Here is a 17,468-nt window from a genome sequence, read left to right as displayed (position 1 = left end):
TGAATGGTGGCTTAAGTGCATCATGGCTTGATCACATTTGTAATGGGCAAGCGGAACAAAGCCTAGACTAGCAATACACACACACACACACACACACACACACACACACTAGGTGCTTATATAGGACCAATTTCACAAAGCTGAAAACAATTATGAGCCAAATCAGCTGGGAGGGAGAATTTAATCAGAAAAATGTGAATGATAATAGGAAATCATTTAAGAACTCCTTACTAGATGCCCTCAAAGTCACAATCAAGAAAGAAGACCATGATGATTAAAAAATTGAGCTGCTTTAGAGGGGAAGTGAAGACAGCAGTAAAAAATAAGATAATAAATTGGAAAAAGGGAAAGTTGATAGTAATGAATACACACCAGAAGCTAGGAATTGTAGCACACTGATAGGGAAAACAAAGGGACACAAGGAGAAATCTATGGCCAGAAGAATTAAGGACAATAAATAGTTTTTTAAAGATATGAGGAACCAAAAGAATCCTTATCATTATTAGATGGAAATGGTAGAATTATCAATAATAATGCAGAAAAGGCAGAAGTGTTCAATAAATATTTGTTCTGTACTTCAGAGAAAAACAGATGATGTAGTCATATCATATGATAACTTTCTCCATTCAGTATCTCAGGAGGATGTTAAACAGCAGCTACTAGTTAGACATTTTTAAATCAGCAGGTTTGGGTAAATGGCATCCAAGAGTTTTAAAATAGTTGTCTGAGGAATTCGCTGGATGGTTAATGTTGATTTTCAATAAGTCTTCATGCATTGGGGAAGTTCCAGAAGACTGGAAGAAAATTAATGTTGGGACAATATTTTAAATTTAATTATAGTCTGACATCAGTCCCAGGCAAGATAATGAAGCAGCTGATATGGGACTCGATTAATAAAGAATTAAAGGAGGGTAATGTAATTAAAGCCAATCAACATGGGTATATGGAAAATAGATCCTGTCAAATTAACCTGATTTAAAAAAAAAAGAAAGAGATTGAAAGTTTGGTTAATGAATGCAATAGTGCTGACATAATATACTTAGACTTCTGTAAGGCGTTTGATTCGGTGCTGCATGGCATTTTGATTTAAAAAACTAAAATTATATAAAATTAACATGGCACACATTAGACGGATTAAAAACTGGTTTCAAAATGAAACTGTAAATGCAGAATCATCATCGAGTGGGTGTGTTTCTAGTGGGATCCTGCAGAGATGGGTTCTTGACCCTACAGTAATTGACATTTTTATCAATGACCTGGAAGAAGAATATAAAATCCTCACTGACAAACTTTTACAGATGACACAAAAACTGGGGGGAGTGGTAAATAAGGATTAGGACAGGTCACTGATTCAGAGAGATCTGGATCGCTTGGTAAACTGGGCACAAGCAAACAATGTGTGTTTTACTACAGCTAAATGTAGATATATACACCTAGGAACAAAGAATGGAAGCCATACTTATATGACTGAGGACTCTCTCCTGTGAAGCAGTGGCTCTGAAAGAGATCTGGAGGCTGTGGTAGTTAAGCAGCTGAACGTGAGCTCCTAGTGCAACACTGTGGCCAAAAAAGCTAATGTGATCCTGGGATGCGTAAAGAGAAGAGAGTAGATGAGCAGAAGTAGAGAGGTTTTCACTTTTGTATTTGGCACTGGTGTGACTGCTGCTGGAATGCTGAGTCCAGTTCTACTGCCCACTATTCAAGAAGGATGTTGATACATTGAAGAGGGTTCCAAGAAGAGCCACGAGGATGATGAAAGGATTAGAAAGCCTGCCTTATAATGATAGGCTCAAGGAGCTCAATCAATCCAGCAGAGAAAGGTATAACATGATCCAATGGATGGAAGTTGAAGCTAGACAAATTCAGACTGGAAATAAGGTGTGCATTTTTAACGTGAGAGTAATTAACCATTGGAACAATTTACGAAGCTTGTGGTGGATTCTCCATCGCTGACAATTTTAAAATCCAGATTGGATGTTTTTCTAAATGACCTGCTCTAGGAATTATATAAGAGACATTCTATGGCCTGTGTTATGCAGGAGGTCAGACCAGAGAATCACAATGTTCCTTTCTGGCCTTGGAATCTATGAATGATTTAAAATGAAAAGCTTGACATTTATATACATATCCCGCCATGCTAATCAGAGTCATATTAAAATCACATTATTAATGTAATTTATCATTTACTTTAATGAATGTGTAATGGGAGTTGATTTTGATGGATGTGGAGCATGAGTACCTAAGGCCCAGATTTTTCAAGGTCTTTTAGGCATTGCTGCGCTCAGTGTTGGAGCACCTACGTGATTTGTAGTCGTTGCCTAAATCCCTTTTGAAAATGAGACAGGATCTAAATCAGTTAGACGAGCGCAGCCATGCCTCAATACCTCTAAAACTGTGGGCCTAGCCCCTTTCACACCAACTGAAGTATTTGAGGTGCTGCAGAGAGTCGAGGTCAACAAATACAAAGGTGTCACGGAGGTAGGATGGTTTTCTAGAAAACAAGTTACTTACCAGTACCTGATGTTCTTCGAGATGTGTTGCTCAAGTCCATTCCACTATAGGTATGTATACGCTTCCGTGCATGATTATCCGGAACTTTCATCCCCTTAGCAGATCCCGTAGGGCCGGCTCCAGCACCCTCTGGGGCCCTGTGCACATGCCGCGGTATATGAGGCGCTGCCGGCCTTACACCCCCTCAGTCCCTTCTTTCTGACAACTCCAGCAGCGGGGTCAGAAGGTGGATTGTGTAATGGACATGAGCAACACATCTTGAAGAACATCAGTTACTGGTAAGTAACCTTGTTTTCTTCTTTGAGTGCTTGCTTATGTCCATTCTACTATAGGTGACTAACAAGGAATACCTTGGAGGTGGGTCGGAGTTACCGGTGAGCTGTCCTCAGCACCGCTCTGCCGAATCCCGTGTCCTCTCTTGCCTGCTGGACGATGGCATAGTGGGACGTGAAGGTATACACCGATGACCAGATGGCAGCTTTGCAGATGTCCTGCAGGAGCACTCTCTCCAGGAAGGCTGTAGATGAGGCTTGAGCTCTGGTTGAATGCACTGTGATGGAAGTGGCACCTTCGCCTGCTCATAGAAGAACTTTATGTGTGATGTAATCCACGAGGAGATGCTCTGGGTGGAGACAGGTGAGCCTTTCATCCGGTCAGCCACTGCGACAAAGAGCTGCGTCAATTTACGGAACGGCTTTGTACGCTTGATGTAGAAGGCCAGGGCTCATCTCACGTCCAGTGAGTGCCATCTCCTCTCCTCCTCCGAATCATGCGGTTTGGGAAAAAACATGGGGAGAAAAATATCTTGATTAAAATGAAATTGGGAAACCACCTTGGGTAGGAAGGCTGGATGCGGTCTCAACTTGTTCTTATAGAATACTGTATAAGGGGGCTCCGAGGCCAAGGCCCTAATCTCAGAGACACTCCTGGCTGAAGTAATAGCCGCCAGGAAGGCTGCCTTTCATGAAAGGATGAGCAGAGGGCATGAAACCATGGGTTCAAAGGGGGACCCCGTGAGTCTTGAGAGGACCAGGTGGAGATTCCAGGGAGGCACCGGGTCACGGACCTGCAGATAAAGCCTCTCCATGCCCTTGAGGAACCTGATCGACATGGGATGGGAGAACAGCGACCTCCCTTCTAGCGGCTGATGGAAGGCCAAAATGGCCACCAGGTGAACCTTCAACGAGGCCACCGCCAGACCCTGGAGCTTTAGCTGGAGCAGGTACTCCAGGATCGCCTGTATAGGCGAGAGGCTGGGTGAAATACCCCAGGACTCCGCCCAACAGGTAAACCACCTCCACTTAGCCTGATATACGACCTGTGTGGAAGGTTTCCTGCTGCCAAGCAGGACTTGCTGGACCTGCACGAGCAGACTCTTTCCCTCCATCAGCCACAGAGCCTCCAGGCTGTGAGGTGCAGGGAGTCCAGGTCCGGGTGCAACAGGCGACCGTGGTCCTGGGATAGGAGGTCCTGGCGCCTCAGAAGCTCCAGGGGTGGGGCGATCGAAAGGTTCAGCAGCATGCTGAACCAATGCTGTCTCGGCCAGGCTGGAGTGATGAGTATAACGTTCGCCCTATCCCTCTTTATTTTCAGCAGGACCTTGGGTAGGAGCGGAATGGGCGGAAACGCATACATGAGGGTCCCCGTCCAGTCCATGAGGAACGCGTCAGAAATCGATCCTGTCTCACGACCCTGGAGCAAGCAGAATCTCGGACACTTTGTGTTCCAGGCTGATGCGAACAGATCCAGTTGGGGAACTCCCCACTTCTGGAAGATCATAGCAACCACCTCTGGGTGCAATGACCAGTTGTGGCGGGGTAGAAACAAGCTGCTGAGGCAATCTGCCTCATCATTCCTCACTCCTGGGAGGTGGGAGGCAGTCAGGTAGAAATCATGCTTCATGGTAAAGTCCCACAGATGGATAGCTTCCTGGCAGAGGGCTGAGGAGCACGTTCCCCCCTGTTCGTTTATGTAAAACATGGCTGCAGTATTGTCTGGCAGCACCTGCACCGGTATGCCTGTCAGGAATCAGAGGAACACCTTGCACGCTAGGTGAATGGCCCTTCGCTCCTTCACGTTGATGTGTAGGCGCCTCTCCTCCTCTGACCAGAGCCCGAGTGCCTAGGTTGGCGCTGATGTGGGCTCCCCATCCTATGTCCGAGGCATCGGAAATTAGGGTGACCGACGGGACCAGTTCCCTGAACTGAAGTCCCTTCATCACTGCCCTGGGAGTCTACCACCAGTTTAGGGAGGCTAAGACGGTGGGGAAACTGTGACCACCCAGTCCAATGGGTGTCTGCTCGAAACATATACCAAGGCCAACCATGCCTGAAGTGGTCTGAACCTCAGGAGAGCTAGTCTCACTACATACGTGCAGGCCACCATGTGCCCTAACAGCTGTAGGCAGTGCCTGGCTGTTGTCGTGCAGCTGGGAGATGACAGAGACCATCGCCTTGAAACGTGGCTGAGGCAGGAAGACTCTGGCCTGGGAAGCGTCCAGGGTAGCCCCAATGAACTCTATTCGTTGCACTGGGGTTAGTGTGGACTTCCCTTTGTTTATGAGCAGTCCCAGCCTGCTGCACGTGGAGCAAGTGAGGGTCACACTTTCCTGCACTTGGGACCTGGACCTGCCCCTGATCAGCCAATCCTCCAGGAAAGGAAAAGTTTACACACCCTTTCGTATCAGGTGGGCAGCCACTACCGCCATGCACTTAGTAAACACCCTTGGAGCCGAAGATAGGATAAAGGGAAGCACTGTAAACTGGTAGTGGGAGCCAGCCACCATGAAACGGAGAAAACGCCTGTGGCTGGAGAGGATAGACACATGAATGTATGCGTCCTTGAGATCGAGGGCGGCATATCAGTCTCCTGGATCCCGGGAAGGAATTATGGAGGCTAGGGAGACCATGCAAAGCCTGAGTCGTTTGACATATTTGCTTAGACGACGCAGGTCTAATATGGGTCTCAGACCCCCCTTCGCCTTGGGGATGAGGAAGTACCTCGAATAGAACTCCTTCCCCCTTCTGCCTTCAGGGACCATTTCCACCACTCCCAGGTTGAGGAGGTGTCCATCTCCTACAAGAGGAGTTGCTCGTGAGAGAGGTTCCTGAAGAAGGATGGAACGGGAGGATTGTTGGGGGGGGGTTAGATGTAAACTGTAGGGCGTAGCCCCCTGAGACCATCCCAAGGACCCAATGGTCCAAAGTAATTTTTGCCCATTTGGGATAGAAGGGCCTTAACCTGTTCAGGAAGGGGCAAGACGGATCCAGGAGAGCAGTCGGGGCGCCACCCTCGGGCTCACCATCAAAATCGCCTCCTCTGGTTGCCTGACCTCCTGGGGGGCCCCTGCTGGGGAGCTGAGGATGAGCTAGAGGGCTGATTCCTTCTTCTAAACCCCCTATTCCTATCCCTAATCCTATAGGGTTGGAAAGGCCTGGGCGGAGGCCTTGGCTGCTGCTGTGCCTGGGGCCATGACTGACGCCTGGAAAACTGGGGCGTGTAAAGGCCCAGGGAGCGAAGCGTGGCCCTGGAGTCCTTCAGACCGTGCAGCTTCGCATTGGTCTGGTCCGAGAATAGGGCCGACCCATCAAAGGGGAGGTCCTGAATCGACTGCTGCACCTCCTGGGACAGGCCCGAGGATTGCAGCCATGAGTGCCTTCTCATACAGATGGCAGAGGCTATGGCCCTGCCCGCCGAGTCAGCAGCATCACAGGAAGTCTGGAGCCCTGCCCTAGCTACCGTGGTTCCTTCCTCCACAATAGTGTTAAAGTCTGCAGCCTGGTCCTGGGGCAGGGCCTCAGCGAACCACCTGAGGGAGTCCCACAGGCTGAAATTATATCTGCCCAGGAGGGCCTGATGGTTGGCAATCCTGAACTGCAGGCTTGCCATGGAATAAACCTTTCTCCCAAACAAGTCCAGTTTCTTATTGTCCTTGTTCTTGGGAGTGGACCCTGCTTGACCTTGCCTGTCTTGCTGATTAGCCGCGTCTACTACCAGATTTCCCGGGTGGGAGGAGTGAACAAATACCCAAACACCTTGGCCGGGATGTAATATTTTTTCTCTGCCACCTTTGATGTAGGGGCGACCCAGGAAGGGGTTTGCCACAGGGCCTTTACAATCTTAAGGACCCTTTCATGGACTGGGAGGGCCACTCTCGCTGGGGCAGCCGCTGCTAGCACATTAAAGAGGCTATCTTCAGCCTCTTTCAACTCCTTCACCTCCAGCTCCAAGTTGGAGGCCACCCTCTTGAACAGCTCCTGGTGCACCCTGAAATCCTCCAGTGGCACCGAGTGATCCTGGGAGACTGCCTTGTCAGGTGAGGAGGAAGAAGACTGCCCAGGTGCATCCTGTGGGTGCGCCCCCTCCTGGCGAAGGGTTGCACCCACTAAAGGTCCCTCCATGGGGTCTGATTCCTTGTTCAAGGAGTGGTGTCTACGGGCGTTCTCCTGTGCCAGAGGCACAGACTGCACACCCGATGACATAATGGATTGGGGCCCCGACCCTACCTGGATGCCCCATGGGGCCCAATAAGGCCATTGTTGCGGCCATTGTCCCTGGGGCCAACCCGGGGCTGACTGCACCACAGGCTATGATGCTTTGTGGGGGCATCGGCTCGCCCAACGACAGCTCCCGTGGGAGACCCCAAGTCATTCTCATAGTCAGAGGCCTTGGACCGGCGGTGCCTTGTACGTCCTAGGTCCCAGGCACCCTTCCGTGCCGGGGACCGCTGTCTCGACACCTCCAACCTGGAAGACGATGAGGACTGCCTTCATCACCGCGAGCGATGCCGATGAATGTAGGTGCGCTCCAAAGAGCTAGAGGTACCGGAACGTCATCTCGGTACTGATGATTTCCGCTGACGCTTGCCTTGGGCTCTGCAGACACCTTCGGTGACTGAGGTCGGCGCCGCTCTGAACTCCTCGGTGCCAGGCTGCATTCCGGTGACTTGGTTCAACGTCGTGGACTGCGCGGTGCCGGGTCTTACTCCGGCGACCAGGTTCCACGCCGCCCTGGTGTGGGCAAACTCCTCGGTGCTGGGTCCTCTGAGGGTCCTCTGCATTGTCTAGGTATGGGCGAACTTCTCGGTGCCGGGAATCTAGAACGGGAGCTGCCCGAGTGCCGCCTGGCAGACCTTGACCAGTGCCGCCTCCTGACATGCGCTGCCTCTGGTGCTGGGGATTGATGTCGGCACCAAGAGGGAGACTCCAAGTCTCGTGTCAGTGCAGGTTGGCTCAACGACACCGACCTGGAGCAACTAATAGGGGAGCGGTTCTGCTCTACCCTTGGAGATCTCCACCGCCAATCATGGGGACCCAACGCAGGTTTCCCCCGTGACACTGGCCCCTTCTCCCTCGGTGGAGGGAGGGGGCAGAGGTGGCGTAGGCAAGGCCCACAAGGCTCTTGCCGCCTGAAATGCCTCCGGTGTCGACAGCATTGGCAGGGGCACTCTCCCACTCCCAGGAGTTGGGGGAGGCTCCCTGACCGGAGATGCGGGCACCGGAGAAGACTCGATTGGCCAGGTCCGGTGCATCTCTGTACTTGACCCTGCCCGTACCGACGACGAAGGAGAGTGTCCATGCTCTGCACACTGCTTCTTCCTCTTCAGTGCAGACGATGTTGCGTGGTGCTGAGTCGAGACTGGTGCTGGCAGTGAGCTCTGTACCGAGGTCATGCTCGGTGCTGAGGTGGAGTGGGCTGGCTCGGACGCCAGGCAGAGCGCTGCCTCCATCAGCAGGGCTTTCAACCGGATCTCTCGGTCCTTTTGAGTCCTCAGTTTAAAAGCCCTGCAGATCTAACACTTCTCTTTTCTGTGGGCTTCCCACAGGCACTTAAGGCAGCAGTCGCTGAGTGGGAGTCGTTGAGTGGGAAGGCTTTCCTGCAGGAGGAACACGGCTTGAATCCTGGTGACCGGGACATAGCCCGGCTGCTCAAAGTCCCCGCAGAGACTTGCCTTATCTCTAACTACTCTTAACAGCTACTTAACCAACTAAAACTAACTTAGAATATCAAACAAGTCCAAAAAAGGAGAATAGTACTTGCTGAGAACAAGGCTAGTTCCAGCAACCGTGAGGGTGAAAAGAAGGAACTGAGGCGGCGTAGGGCCGGCAGCGCCTCATATATCATGGCATGTGCGCGGGGCTCTAGGGGGTGCTGGAGTCGGCCCTAAGGATCCGCTAAGGGGAAAAAAGTTCCAGATAACCGTGCATGGAGGCAAGCACATGCCTATAGTGGAATGGACATGAGCAAGCACTTGAAGAATAAGTCAATATATTTGGATCTGTTCTTGCCCTGTCATGAAGTTACTGGGTGACCTATGTAACGTCTCTGTGCCTCCACTTACACATCCATAAAACAGTGACAATGCTTACCTATCTCACAGAAGAAATTAGATTAACCTCTGCACAGTGCTTTGAAAATGTGAAGCATAACCACTACTAAAGGAGCCCAGCCACTTGGTGGAACAAATAGCACTTCAGGGGAGAAGAATATTTTCTCCCTATATTCTAACTCTGCTGCCTTCCACAGAATCCAGAGTGAATCCCGAGTGAGGTGGGAGGCTCTCCAGGACACTTGAGAAGGTGTGGGCAAAGCAGGATATTTGGCAGAAGCATTTCTCCAGAGACAGAAGCAGAGTTACAAATAAAATAAGAGTAAAGGTACACAGAAAGCAATGGAGCTCTTACACTCGGCTGGAAGGGATGGCTTGGTGGTGGAAATATCAGATTTGAAATACTCTACAGGTTCCAATCTAGATAAACTGGCTTAGCCCTTCAGCCTTAAGGTACATGGATGTTGCTCCATGCACTTTACTTTGGTAAAACTTTCACCCAAGATTATAAAAACTGAAGCTCTGTCACATGTTCAAGAGCCTATTGGTTCGTTTTGTAATAGATGAGGTTTCCCCTTGTGTCACTGTATAAAGGTTCCCACCATTGAGCAGTGTTTTGCATGAGAAGGCTGTTCCACTGCATTCCAGAGACTGCTATACTTCAGTGGTTATATTCAGTTTATATTATTTATAAAGTGCTTTGGGTTGAGACGTGCTATATAAATGTCAAATATTATTACAGTATACTGTACTTATTTGGGACACACTACAATGAAATTGGCTGCTTTATAGGAACTCTTTTTAAAAAATTAACTTAATCTAATGATAATGAAAGTCCATGACCACTTATTGGTTAAGACAGTATTAGCATAAATCCTGCTCAATAAGGATGCATTTATCTAGTGCCAAGTAGTAGTGTTTACTCATGAGTTATATAGATTTGAAATGCTAAAATTGCATCTTACAAAATACAGATTGACAAAAGAAGAGTAACAGGTATATTTTACTGAAAACACAGGAAATCTTAGTCAAGGTCAGCTGGAATTAAGATGGTATAAAACCATACAGTTTCAGATCATGTAACTCAGAAACTCCATTGGCAATTTTATTATTAAAATATACACCAGCACTGCTCACCCCAAAAAAGAAAATTTCATGCAAGACAAACAATATCAACGCAATATTAAGGTTAAGAAATCAGGTATTCAAAATTCAGGATTAGTTTTAAGCTCAACCTTAGTACTGTCCCTTTGTACTTATTACTTAAAACGTAGTCTACCATAATTTATGTCAATTAATACAATATATCATACAAACTAATTTCTAATACATGTTACATGTAGTCTTCAGACTTGGCTTGATTTTTATGTTTCAATGATATTCATAAAATATGCCAAGTTTGAAGCAAATCAGTCTCCCAGCATTTTAAACTCCTCTATAGGCTTGAGTTGTTCTGAGAAGAAAAAGTTTCAACTTGCTGAAACCTTTTTGTTTAAACTTCATAAAGTTAAAGCATCTGAGCCACTTTTCTTCACATCTGGTTTGTTTTGAAGGTATGATTGATATATAGTTAAGCATGGAGAATATATGTCTTGTATATAAGATTGTATAAAAAATTCCCATTTATAATTCATATTGTATTAAAGAAATACATTTTAAAAGCATAACACCAAAGAGACAAGACTTAGGATGAACTTGATTTCTCAATTTTAACTTTGCATTAAACTAGATTTCTTTGAATGTTATAAAGCCAAAACAAATGTGGCTTTTCGATTGTATTCTAAAAGGCGCTCCAAAACAAAGAACAAAAGGGATATCTTAGCTGGCTAGCCGTTTCTCTCACACACATTCCCCTCCCAGACATACACATGATCAGAAGGGTAAGTGCTATATACATTATTTTTTTTAACCTAGATTTTTGGGACTGATTCCAACTTTCCCCTTTCTCTTAACTGCAATGTACTGTACTGTACCACTCTCATAAATAAAAAAAATTTAAACAGCTTTTTAAATTAAATTATTAAATTACATTTTTAAATTAAAACTTTTTTAACAGCTGGAGCAGTTACATTATTCCTCTATTTTACCACAAATAGAAAAGCCTCTTTTCTCCCATCCAAACTGTTAACCTCCCTAGTTTTACAGACGCCATTCTAAATTAATTTTTAAAAGAAAAGCCAAGACAAGAAGAACTCACCAGCACAATCTGTTTACCTTAAGAATACTACTTCCTCTCACTGAGATCCTTTTATCTAATGCCCCATCTCCATGAAGTTTATATTGTCATTTCAGAGACTTTAAATGGCTGGAGAAGCATTTGCTTTTCCCTAGTATCTTTCTCCATCAAAATTCCCTATTCCCCACCATCTTCTGAAACTATTCTCCAAATTATCCTGTTTTCTTTTATAAGAGCAATGTTATTCACTCAGTCACACAAGCCCCTTTTTTGCTACAAATAGTAATTTACAGTATTATACATTAACAGAAGTGACTTAGCAGCCACATATCCCAAGGGGGGAAATAAATAATTGTTCTCTTTTAAATTAATCCATGCCCTCCCATAACAGTTTATAGGTCAACCTTGGAGGTATACAGGGTTGGATTATCTATTTCCAGAGACTAGTTAGAAGAATATATTGGAATAAACTGTTGATTCTAACAAGGATACCAACCATCTAGGTTTTTATGATCTTCAAACAATTCTCATCTATGAAGAAAGCTCTTAATTTTCCCTGTCTAGGAAAAAATCCGTTTTCTTCTATCTTTCCTCTGACTACTTTCAGTATTTGGTTCTCTCCATTTTCCATAGATGGGTTTTTTTTCCCCGTTAAGAGCCTTGTTAAGTGGCTGCTGCCATGATTCAGTAGAAATTGCAGATGATGACACTCTTAAGCTGTCTCACGATTAATCAGTGAATTGAAAGCTCCAATTGAAAAGTATTTATCAAGAGAAACCAACCTACCCTTTTGTCATGCCCTCCTGATTTCATGTGTTCTTCCTGAACAAGAAGGATGACAAAAATCAATATTTGATTTAACTGGGGGCCTATGTTTTCAGTTCCGAGGCTGATGTGTAAAATCTAAACTTCCAGCAGTTAAAACAAAGAAGTGGAGAAGGCAAGGCAAATGCCAACATATGTTCTCCCATTTTAGTAAAAATTTAAAAAATATCCTTAGTCATTCCAATAAACAAAGCTTATTAGGTCAGAAATTTACATAGATCCATACCTAAAGAAATAAGATCTCTGTAATTTATTTCTCATGAACCATAAGGTCTAGGCAAATCCTCTGCCACTTTTTCCTATTCTGGTATTAAAAATCTGCTAGCAAGAAGATACAGAGCCACTAATGCAATCTCCAGCCACTGACGTAATGTCTTCTACTTAAGGAATTTGAAGAATGGATATATACTCTGCTTAAAAGTTCCAGAGGGGTAGCCGTGTTAGTCTGTATACAGCAAAAACGAGAGTCCTGTAGCACCTTAGAGACTAACAAATTTCTGTGGGCATAAGCTTTTGTGGGCTGCAACCCACTTCGTCAGATGCAAGATACTCTGCTTAGGGTTTCCACTTCTTGGCACTTACCGTATGATAAAACCAAGTAGCATTTTTTAGATTCTGTATACAGTGCTATATCATTGTGTTTTCAGGATCTTTTCCAGCACTGAAAAATATGCTGCATCTCTATTCCCCATAGGACATCAGTCCCACACCACTGTGCACTATGACGATAGAAAAGGACAGGATGGCTCTTGATGCATTGTGTCCTCAGCCTCCGTACAACGGTAAAGAATAACTATCATTTCCCCAATGCTTGCTTCATTATTTCTGTTCTAAATGGAGTGCTTTGCTCTGTGTTTCACCATTATTCATAAGTGGTTTTCTGTGAGTTGGTGTAGGTGTGCTGGGGGTGGGGGAACATGTGGCACGTGTCAGGCCATTGTGGGCAAGGCTAAGGAGCAGCCACTCTGTGCAGCGTTCTCCTGCAGCAGTAGAAATCTATGAAGGAGACAACATGCTGCATGCAGCATTAATTCTCTGTACTGTTTCCATATTCCCCTGCCCCTTGGGAGCTTCTAAATGAGCTGTATTGACGGGGTGAAGGGAAGTATGAAGGGACATGATCTCAGCATGGATGCTCAAAGCCTCCTGGGATGAAATTGAGTTTCCCCACTGAACCTTAAGCTTTATGTAGTTGCAAGGCAATGTCCCTAAGCCTCCATATATCCTTGAAGCCCTTCACCCTCAGAGGAGAATGCAGCAGCACCTCCTAGCATGTTTAGGTATGTCTACACTGGGGATATGCATTACACTAGAAAGCTTTTTGCACCTCATGCACGCAAGGTACCCCTAAAGTTAACTATCACCAGACAACATGCTTCAGACCATGACTGTCCTTGACCAGACCAAAGGCAAAACTGTTTACATCATGTTAATTAAAATGTGTTAATTAACACATTTCAGTGATGCATTTTCTCAGTGTATACAAGGACTCCAAGCAGGGCCCAAGCATAATTTTTTCGGGCCCAGTACAAACTTGTAACATGGGCTCCCTCACGCACACATACCACAATCCTTCATACCATACATACAATCTCATAAGCCATGAAAAAAGTTTGAATTCTGAAATTACTGTTACATATTCTACATTTCTGAAAAATGCCCTGTCCCCCCTTTGCTATTTTTGTTTAACGTAACACCCAGACTGAGAGTCCTACAAGTTTGCTATTTTGTAACTTTTTGGTCATTATAAAGGTATTATAACCTGTCAATGTCTTGATTTTTTTTATTCTAATGGACCAATGTGACTGCAAACATTTTATAATTAGGCCAGTTAACATTAAAGCTTTATTTTTCTGGCCCTTTTCATTGCAAAATCATGAATTAGCCCCCCAAAGTCAATTTCTCTTGCAAGTTCACACTCAATAGACAAGATATCTAGGTGGCTTAACCGTTCTTGCCCCATTGTAGAATGCCTGCAGGTTTTGATGAGTGCTAGCTTGCTGAAACTTCTTTCAGCTTCTGCCACAGTCACTGGCAGAATGTGCAAAAAATCTGCAGGGCTATGCACACTTCACTGAAAATTAGTTGTAGTTGTTTTTTGTAAATCTCATTTAATAAGATAAATGGGGGTAGTTCATATTCTTTTCCAAAAGTAGACCTGAAGATTTTTTTCAGGTGCAACATTTCACAAGGAAAATTCTCAAAAAGATCTGTAAGATACTTGTGAAGTAGACATTTAGAAGCTTCTTCCAGTTCCCCAGGCTCTAGTGTCACATATTTTAGGACTGAATGGAATGTCAAACAAATGTTATTGGTTGATTTGAATCTGTGCTCTAATTCACAGAGCTGCATCAAAAACATTCCTTCTGAATAAAGACTCTGGTTCATTTTCAGAGATGGTAGAACATGATTCCTCAGGCTCAGATGTCTCATCATAAAATCTTTTCCATTTCATTCCTCTCTTCTTTGGCAATTGTGCCAAAATTCCCATGCCTTCTGCTACAAGACATGCTTCCTGAAGAATTTTGGGCCACTGATCTCTAAATTGTTTTATTTCTTCAATAATATCAGCAATGAGAGCTACCTCTGATTCTAGAGAGATTCCTCTGGCTTGTAAAATCTTGTTTCTGTCCTCAATAATTGAAAGAACTTTGTACCAGAAGCTAGCCATCAAAAGGCATAAAATGAGCTGAAGCACCTTCTCAGTGCTTCTACTTGTGATTGAGCTTTTGTCAAGTTTAATTCAAGAACACATTCCAGTGCTTCCAGAATACCTGGAAGATGCTTTGTGTGTGGATGGACAGCATTAGCTAGTGCACTCCCGCGTGTGTCTGACTGAGAGTGGAATGAGCTCAGTGTATCCTCTCTGTTATAATCTTCCACCTCACTGGGCTAGCACTGAAAAACACAAAACGTTGCTGAACACAATGAAAAAATGTTAATATTCCAGTACAAGCTACAGCAGCATTAACCCCTACAAGATTTAGTGAATGGGGACCACAAGGAGAATACACAGCAAGTTCATTTTTGGATATAAAGCAGGCCTGAACACCTTTTATTTTCCCTGACATATTGGAGCCATTATCAAATCATTGACCTCTACAGTCATCCAGAGGAATGTTATGACACCTCAACCTGCCAGTTAGCATTTCAGCTATCTGATCTCCTTTTTTAAAATCAAAGTTGATAACCCAAGAAACCTTTCTTTAAAGTTAAAGGTACCACCGTTTTTATTGTGAACTACAAATCGCAATATCAACACATGTTGTTCATGGTGAGAGGCATCAGGAGTAGCATCACATATGATAGAATAATAAATGGCCTTTTCTCTCTCCGCAAGGATGGCCTTCTGCACACTCTTACCACATAATTCAATAAACTCATTCTGACTCTCCCATGAGAGATAATGAGCCTGTCCTTTCATTGTTCTGCCCTCTGTTTGCTTCTGTTTGACTTTAGCCAAATGGTTACAAGTGATGCTGTCACAATGAGCTATAATCTCAAGAGTTCCAAGAAAGTTACCATTGTGTGGGTCACCTATCAGATTATTATCTCCTTGGAATGCTAAACCTCGTGAAGCACGAAATAAGGTAACATCCAACAATCTTTCCAACGTTTCTTTCTATCTTGTAGCTTCTGTTAATATTTGTTTTTGATTCTCATTGTCACTCCATGTCCACCTGATAGTGACTGCTGTAATTGCTTCCACTGGCAGTAGCAAGTTTTATGTTCTATGCTCTTTTCATGTTCAGGAAGTTTAGTATATCGTTTATGCCATTTTTTCACAATTGGTGAATATCCTTCATTTTTTGCCAGCATACTGCGTTGTTTAAGCCTCCCTTCAGGAAATAGCCGATATGGAAAACAATACAGTGCTTGGTTGGTAGCACTCCAAACAAGCCAGCCTCTTGGTATGTCTTTTCTCTTGTTGGAAGTCTTACATTTGAGAAGAAATTCAGGAAAATTATGCCCATCAACATCTTCTGGCATTGACTTTGCTAGCTTCTGCATTTCTTCAGAAGTCAGGACACCAGATAGAACAATTTTTTGACGGAGAGAATCTGTTATGTTTTCAGACCACAAGCCTGGATCTTTGAAAAGACAAGAATCAGATAGTGTAGCACTACTCTCTCCTGCTTCTTGTAATCCTTCTGAATGTGGTGGTGCTAATGGTGATACTACTTGACTATCTTCAAGCATTAGATTGGAGTCACATGATGCGTGTTCCAGCAGCTTTTCTTTGTCATCAATTGCCAGTGCCACAGACACAGTCTCTATATTTAAATCATTTTCACCTTGATTTTGTTCATCTGCTTCCCTAGTTAGTAGATTGCCTGACTGCAGAAAGGCCTTGTCTGATCTGAAAAACTGGAGGATAGATTGGTGCCCTTTAGAGCAGTGGTTCTTAACCTTTCCAAACTACTGTACCCCTGAAGCCTGAGTCCCACCCCCACGGGGCTGAGGCATGTAACTTAGTTTCATGGCGCCTCTGTGGCTCCAGGCAATTACCTTTCTTGCCACCCCCAATACCAGCTCTGCACTTGCGACCCCTCTAAAACTCCAGGTTAAGAAACACTGCTTTAGAGTCTTTTAGTTCCCTTTATTTTACCTCCTTACGTTTCTGGCTGTCTGATTTGTATTTATAGCCACACCAGACATGGCAGTATGGTGCGTGTGTGTGTGACTGTGAGTGAATTAGACACTTACTCATACATTTTGGGCCTGCAAATCCTACCAGAAGAAGCAGCACTGGCGCCCACTGTCTTATGGTGCTTTGCCCCTCCCTCCTGCCTATGCACAAGGAACTCTGGGACTGGTAGTTCTTGATCTTGATCTGATAGACCATGTCACAGAGAGGAGTACAAATCTCTCTGTCTCTCCATCTCAAACTACCAGTCCTAGTTTCACTGCACAAGCACACACTCTCTATTCTAGAGAAGGGCCTGGGCTGGGCCAGCAGGCCCAGCAACTCACTGTTCAGAATGTTGTTTGAGACTGCTCTAACACTGCTTCTGACTGGCTCCAGCAAATCTCACAAGATCTGGACAATAGATACATAGATACAGGGAAATAAGTTTCTATAAATATCCTCAGGCATGATCTACAATTTAGCCTCAATTTTTTCCTCATGGTAATGGGGGTTGCAGCCTAGGCCGGGCCCCCCCAGGGCCTCCAGGCCCCAGTAAAGTGTACCCTTTTCCCACTCCATGTGGGGGCCCTGCCTCCAAGTCCTGTTTCCTCTTCAGCAGGCTTTATAGCACGAAGGAAGACATTTGACATTTAAACACAGAAGTAGTTTGCCTTGAACTTGAAAGCCCTGCATTTATAACAGTCAGAGTTGAGGGTTCAAATAGTCTCCCAGGTGGGCCACTTATTAGTTTACCTTATGCAAAAGACAAAGGCAGACTGCAACCTAGCATATATGTGTGTAAAACAATGTTGTCTGATACATCTACTCAGTAGGCAGCATGCAGTGTCTCCAGCAGCATGGCAGCAGAAGGATGTAGAGAGGAAAGGTTTCTGCAGCTGAGTAAGGCAAAGCTTCCCCTAAGTCTGTTCCCCAGCAGCAACAGAGTGAGCTGAGTTCCCTGCCATAGCCGGGGAGGCCCAGAGGACCAAAGAAAGGGA

At 45.1% G+C, this 17,468-nt stretch overlaps 1 protein-coding gene across 1 annotated transcript in view; it reads right to left on the bottom strand.

Annotated features, from left to right (window-relative positions):
• Positions 1–17,468, bottom strand: part of PAG1 (phosphoprotein membrane anchor with glycosphingolipid microdomains 1) — a 90,588-nt gene that overhangs the window by 68,390 nt on the left and 4,730 nt on the right. The window lies entirely within an intron of this gene.

The sequence above is a fragment of the Emydura macquarii genome, unplaced genomic scaffold, assembly GCF_026122565.2.
Source record: "Emydura macquarii macquarii isolate MOO-44397 ecotype Brisbane River unplaced genomic scaffold, CSIRO-AGI_Emac_v2 contig_1477, whole genome shotgun sequence".
Classification (NCBI taxonomy): Eukaryota; Metazoa; Chordata; order Testudines; family Chelidae; genus Emydura; species Emydura macquarii.
The sequence above is the reverse complement of the archived record's forward strand: the minus strand, read 5'-3'. Positions and strand labels throughout refer to the sequence as shown.